At 35.3% G+C, this 7500-nt stretch overlaps 1 long non-coding RNA gene across 1 annotated transcript; it reads left to right on the top strand.

Annotated features, from left to right (window-relative positions):
- Nucleotides 1-251: 251 nt before the first annotated feature.
- LOC124949251 lies at nucleotides 252-958 on the top strand. The gene is made up of 2 exons (XR_007101008.1): nucleotides 252-472; nucleotides 709-958. It is a non-coding gene; the product is annotated as an uncharacterized LOC124949251 (long non-coding RNA).
- The last annotated feature ends 6542 nt before the right edge of the window (nucleotides 959-7500 follow it).

Genomic DNA, 7500 nt, shown 5'->3' with positions numbered 1-7500 from the left:
CTCTCTCTCTTTCCCTCTCTCTTTGTCCTCTCGCATATGAACTCTTATTCTTCTTCCATTTCTTATTAAACAAAAGAATCAATAAATTTGAGTTACGTTTTGTTTCTATAAAAATCAGAGTTATTTTTTATCTCGAAAAATATGGTCGAAAAAAAAAAAAAAAGAAATAGAAAGAGAAAGAAGGCGAAAGAGATGGAGAGAGACAGAAAAGAAGAAGAACGAACGTAAGTACGTAAGCAACGAACAACGAATCTGCGAGCAACATCTTTAAAAGCATTATGCAAGAAGTCTTTCGAAGCCGGTCAGTACACCAGTCTGCCAGGGTGACGTAAATCGCGATTCGAGGTTATTAATACTGCGCGAGGAGAGAAATTTTCGCGGCGAGAAGTAGTCGACGAAGTGAAAAGGACAGTCGAAAGAGAAGGGAGAGGGAGGAAGAGGAGGAGGAGGAGGAACGTTTTCTGTCACCTGTGTGAGTCCACCTACGTATGTACATACATACATATATACTTACATACATATATAATATATACGGACGTATCATACACATACATATGTATTTACTACGTACGTACACATACATGTACATATCATACGGACGTATCATACACATACATATGTATTTACTACGTACGTACATACGTACGTACGTGTCACTTTTAGAAGTTCTAAGAGATCGGATGAAAATTGCTTGAAACTCTTTCGAAGGAGAGAGATGGAGAGAGAAGGAGAGAGAGAGAGAGAGAGGAAAGAGGGGAAAGAAGAAAAAGTGGGAGATAAGAAGAGCGCAAACTCGGTCGGTAGATCGAGAAAAGCAAATCTAGGGTACTCGGAGTAAACGCAAAATTAGGTCCTAGACCGTCCCTACGAAGTAGGTCAATACAGCACAGGCGCGCGGAGCAGTACATAGAAGAAGAGAGTGGGTAGTGCGTGTCAAAGTACTTACACTATATGTCCGTACGTATTTATATATATATATATATATATATGTGTGTGTGTGTGTGTATGTATATATAGTATCATCTGATATCGGTGTAATCACGTCGAACCGATGCGAATCAAACAAGCCGATGATAATAATATCAACGCAATTAACGTGATTTATATAATACATATATAGAAAATAAATATATTTCGAATAATCGAAACAATTTTACGGCTTTTGATCATTTAATGTATGCATTATTGAATCGATTAAGTTTAACAAATATATTTATCATAATGAAATATATTTTTAAGTGTTCATTAAAATGTTAAATAGGTACATATTAAAATGCTGAGGCACGGTAATTAACGCGACAAGAAAAGAATTCACAACGATTAATTAATTAATCCTCCTTTTAATGAACTCGCGTTTATTTAATGACGTATACTAGAACTGATACTACCATCTTCGTCATCACTTCGAAGCTAACATGGACCTAACTTAAGAGCACTAAGGAGAGCAAGCAGGTGTCGATAAAAGGTGTCTAACTCCAGCTTCGAGTTACCACGATTGTTTGTCCATTTTGTGTGTACATATGTACATGTATATATACCTGTGTGTGTGTGTGTGTGTGTGTATACGTTGCTCGGTTATAGAACAATGCTCGTGTAAGAAAACATACTTTCTTGCTCGATCGACCATGATCACACACATTCGCATAGATACTATACACGCATATATAGATATGGTCGCACAAGATATACATATATATACGAGATGTCCCATCTTAATCGATCAAACATCATTGATATCGTTAATATTTATGTACGCTTTACGTTCGAACGAATGTAATTTTCACGAACACCTATGCATACTTCATTTTTCTACTTTCTCCTTTGGTAATACTTCTGTTACCATACTTAACATAAACATATGTAGGTATAAATCTCTATGCATTACTATATAGAATAATAATTGTGATATATCATGTGTGTATATATATATATATACCGGGACCGATTGTAATTGGACACCTTCTAAGATACATAAGTAATAAACTTGTGTTTGTATCTACGTAACGTCGAGCCGTGAAAGTACGGAACAAACGATTCCGCGGTTACTACGCGAAAGTCGGTGTGTACACATTAGTCGATCGGACTAATTAATTAGCCGATAAAACGCCGATAAGTAAGTCATAGCTACTATAGGAAAGGAAAAAAAGAATATATGTATGTATCTTCTTCTTTACTAAATCGTTAACTATTTAGTTGTTCGCTTAGTTATTTTTACAAATATTATTTGATAATCAATAACGTTTGAAGATCGATAGGAACAACTAGAAAGTGAATGGAATTGGAGGAAGAATATTCTTTTTTTTTTTTTCCTTTTTTTTCTTTTATATATATGTGTGTGTGCGTGTGTGTATTTTATAACCCGTCGAATTAACGCGCAAGCAGGATGATAGCTGGCAAAAAATGTTTTTTCACAATTGACGTCTCGCGACGTATCAACGTCACGCCTTTGTAAATCGTTCCGATGAAGTTTCTAACGGAGTTTACAACTTCGATCTAATATTTCGCAGGATTATCAACGCGATAAGGATATATATATATATATATATATATATATGTATAATAAGCATTAAGGATTCAACGCAAAATAGAAGGGAAATAAAAGGTAAACATTGCGACTGTATAAGTCGACCATATGTTTACAATGTTCCTCAATATTTTCACAGTCGATTCGAACTCATTTCACCTCGATCTTAATCGTCGATCTTTCTATAAATGAAAAATTTAACAAAGATTATATCTAAAATTATATCCAAATTAAATAAACGCCTTAAGAATATTTAATTTATATTGAATATTTAGTTATAATTAATAATTATTGTGTATATATATATATATGATAGGCAGACGAAAGATTATAAATCGAATTTTGTTTCGAAACAAAATAAATATGCTAATATATCTTAGATCGTTTGTCGTTTATCATCTTCATTTCTAATATGATATTTTCTAAATTCACTGAAACCATCCCGAAATCTAAAGCCTGTTATTATCATCAATAGGTACATGTACTTTTAATTAATTGTCATTAAATGTTTTCGTAATTTACATCAGAAAGAGTTGCCGAGAGTATGACGAGGAACAATGACTGAAATTGACAAGGGAGAACAAACTGGAAATATTTACGAACGTTTACATCGAAACAATATAAAATAATATTAAAATCAATATGGCCGTTCCATAGAAACGAGAACGAATGATCAAAGTGAAATGTGCGAATCGACCTTTAAAACTCTCTTTTGTCCCGATATCGGAGATATGTTTATCGATCGATATTATTTTATATATATATATATATATACATATAGAAAAAAAAAGGAAGAAATCGATATAAAAACACGTATAAAAGAAGAAAGTTGAAATTTTATCGTATACAACTTTTCTATCGGAATACTCGGGCTGCTGGCGGATACGAAAGTCGAAGGAGGGAAAAAAAAAGAAAAGAAGAAAAAAGAAAAAAAGGAAAAAAAAAAAAAAAAGAAAAAAAAATTGGCCGATCTCTCGATATCTTCTTCTTCCGGTTGGAAGCAAAGTCGAGTTTTATACTCGACTTGATTCGATTCGACTCGACTCAACTCGTTTCACGATTCGCCAACGAGACACGACGACAACTCAACTACTTACTACTTAGAAAGAATCGACGAATGTTACGACAGCAAAACTCGATAACGCGCAGTAGATCGATCGCTTTTGTAACGGTTTCAGCTTTGCGATCGATAGGCTTGCAACCGTTAAAGACATTGATATCATTATCGACGGTCCGTCCTTCGAGAGGGGTTAGAGGGGGAAATCGATGAAGGGAGGTCACTGCCTTTTCATTTGACCTTAGATCATTGAAACGAACTATGATTATTCGATATTTTTAATTTACAAATTATATATATATATATATATATATATATATATATATATGTTTATTCATTTATTTATTATTATTATTCTATAATTATTATAATAATAATAAATTAATATTATTACGATTTAATTGTATTATTATAATTTAAATTATAATTAAATATATATATATAATTATATAAACAAATAAATGTATTATAAATGAAATTGAATAAATTTATATATTCGATCAATTAAATATTTTTCTTTTTCTTTTGTCACGAGCATTAATTCTGACGATATTAATTCTTCATGAAAAATGCTTCGATCATCGTTATTAAATAAATACAATGGAATAAAAGGCAGCAAGTGGGCGGACTTTTGCGAAAATGATTTCGATTGGAATGATACGTGAACGCGTGATGGTATACTAATCAGTCAATAGAGAGATATGATAGCAATGGGGATGGCTAAACTAATAGATATTAGATACAAGGATAGAAATAGATGGATTATTCGACGTGGCTCCAGGTGGACCTTACTTTTCGACGTATCACACGAACGAACGAACGAAAGAACGACGACGACGACGAATAACAGAGAGCAATAAAATAGATTCATTAAATATACGTTTAGTTGTTTCATTAAAGATCTACAAAATGTTTCTAAAATTGCTTCATCGATTTGGTCAGTCATAATAATACAACACATATGCAAGTACTTACATTATGCGCGTACCCTATATACTCATTCATTTCGGCCTTGCAAAAATGATTATGTTTTAAAAGCAATTTACACAAACTTTACGCGGAACGAATTAAAATTAAAATTAAAATTAAAATTAAAATTAAAATTAAAATTAAAGCGAAAGAAATAAAAAAGAGAGAGAGAGATAGAGAGAGAGAGAGAGAGAGAGAGAGAGAGAGAGAGAGAGAAATGTTAGAGTCACATTGTATATGCATTTATTTCGAGCTTGGGGAAAAAGATTGTTTTAGAAACGATTATAAAACAAACCTTACTTGACTCGAATGAAAATTAATTAAAACGAAGAAATATAGAAAGAGAAAGAAAATGTTAAGGTTGTGCATGCATTTAATACGAGCTTGGAGAAAGAGGTTATGTTTTAGAAACGATTAACAAATTTAACTTCACTCGAATTAAAATTAATTAAAGAAAAGATTTACAGAAAGACATAGAAAGAGAGAGAGAGAGAGAGAGAGAGAGAGAGAGAGAGAGAGAGAGAGAGAGAGAAATATTAGGCTCGAGCGTACATACAAGGTCTTTTATCAAACGTAGGTCGAGAATCTAGCGAAGGCTAGACGTTTAGAAACTCGAAGGGATACTCACAAACGTGTATATGTATGTGTGTGAGAAGGTGTTAGCACGTAAGTGAGCACAACACACACGCCACACATGCACGCACCAAACGCACATACACACATACTACACACGGAAAGAGCTTATTGACCGTCGAAATTGCCTTTGTTCTCTCTCTCTCTCTCTCTCTCCTCCTCTTCTTCCTTCCTTTTACCCTTTCTCCTTCCTTTCTCACTCTATCTTTCTTTCTCTAACAACACTAAGAATCGTCTCTCTTCGTTCCAAAAAAATAAGGAAAAGGAAGAATCGCGTTCTTGACTTTCGTAGTTCCTCGTACAAACTACCACATAGAGATAGAGACAGATAAGGATCGTCTTCCTGGGTGAACGGACGACGAATGATTTTATAATACTTCACGGTCTCGAATTATTTAGGGACTGTATAAATAAATATTAATTTTCTACGTACTTATATACATCGATAGATGCATATGTATATATCGTTAAGACGGAATCGTTAAGACGGATTCGCGTTTTGTCGTATAGGAATCGTGAATCGCGTAGGGTCGCCGGCTTTCAATTTTTCACCGAACTAAATTAATTCTACTGTAATATGATAATAATGGTTAACGTATAACAAATCTTATCCAATCGAACATATTTAATCGACTTTGAACTATTTCTTCGTAAACAATAAAGTTTAATATCAACTTTGGTAGGTCGAAAGGTATTATATATCGTATCGAAGTAAAGGAGAGAGAGAGAGAGAGAGAGAGAGAATAAGGTGGGAAAGAAAGAGAAAGAGAGAGAGAGAGAGAGAGAGAAAGACAGATGGCGCGTTGTTCGGGCCGATCGGTAGAGCCATACAAGGACGAAACGATCGAATCTTCGTCGATTCGAAGGATCGAAAGACGAGAAAGAGAAAGAGAGAGAGAAAGAGAGAGAGAGAGATAGGGGAAACTCAGGAGAGTCCCATGCCATGAGCGATGAAAGTCAACGCCGCGATCGAGAGAAAGAAACGCGCTAAGAAAGAAAGAGAAAGAGAGAGAGAGAGAGAGGAATATATGAGGAAGAAAAAAAAATTTTAAGAGAAAAAAGAAAAAGAAAGGAGACGGATAAAAAGCGAGAAAAGCTTTCGTCGTCATCGTTGTTATCCTTCTCCTTCCTTCTTCACAACCATCACCATCTTCTCCTCCTCTTCCTCGTCTTCGTCGCGAGAGTGTCAAGCTCCCTGTGGCTACTCTACGTTCGGCTGTAACCCCCTCCCTCCTGCCCCTTACTCTACCGGCTCAGAAGAAACCGCTCGAGTTCCACACACGCGGGAGAACAGGGATACACACGCATCTCATACACACGCGGCACGAATGTACGTACGAATATACGTACGTACGTACGTACGTAAGGCGCGAGCACACATCACACACACATACAACAAACACAACACACATACACACAGCATTCTCCAGAGGCAAAGGATTTTTCTTTTTTTTTTTTTTTTTTTTTTTTTTCATATATATACTTACTGCGACGGCTAGTGACGTGTACACATATAGAGAGAGAGCAGAGAAGAAGAACACATTATAAACGCGCACACATACACATATTACACATATTTAAACTCTACTCTTACGCGCACGCTATCACCCGGGGGTCGTCTCCTCTCTTTTTCTCAGCAGCAGCTTCTTCCTTTACTACTGTCTCCTCCTCTATCGCGGTTATGCTAAATTTCATCTATGTAATTTCCTCTAATATGTATATATATATATATATTATATTGTTATATATAATATATATATATATATATTTTTTCCTTTTTAATTGCTATTATACTATTACTAAGTTTTTATTATTAACTGGACGAACGTGTTACCGCACTACTACCGGACGTTATACACACAAATAATATTAATAATATCGTCATCGTCGCACTTATTTGTCCCGAGGAAGAATAATAGATAAGTATATACGCGAGCAACGTGTCCTAAAATGATGAATACGTACGCGTCGTCGTAAAGATGCATACATGCGGAATTAGCACGGTTGCATTTAAAAGGCAAACTCGACGCGTCGTCGTCGTCGTCGTCGTCGTCGTCGTCGTCGTCGTCGTAGTCGCCGCGAATGATGACAATGACGGTCACGATGTTGGTGCGTTGGAATTGGAGTTGGTAGTGATGATGATGATGATGATGATGATGATGATGATGATGGTGATGATGGTGATGATAATGGTGGTGGTAGTTGCTGTGATAAAGGTAATGCTCGAGAGGATGACGCACTAACACAAAGCACTAGAAAGAACGATACGTATTCAGAGACGAACGACAAGATGCTCTAGCAAGCGGCAAACCGGCGG

Source organism: Vespa velutina, chromosome 5 (genome assembly GCF_912470025.1).
Source record: "Vespa velutina chromosome 5, iVesVel2.1, whole genome shotgun sequence".
NCBI lineage: Eukaryota > Metazoa > Arthropoda > Insecta > Hymenoptera > Vespidae > Vespa > Vespa velutina.
The sequence above is the reverse complement of the archived record's forward strand: the minus strand, read 5'-3'. Positions and strand labels throughout refer to the sequence as shown.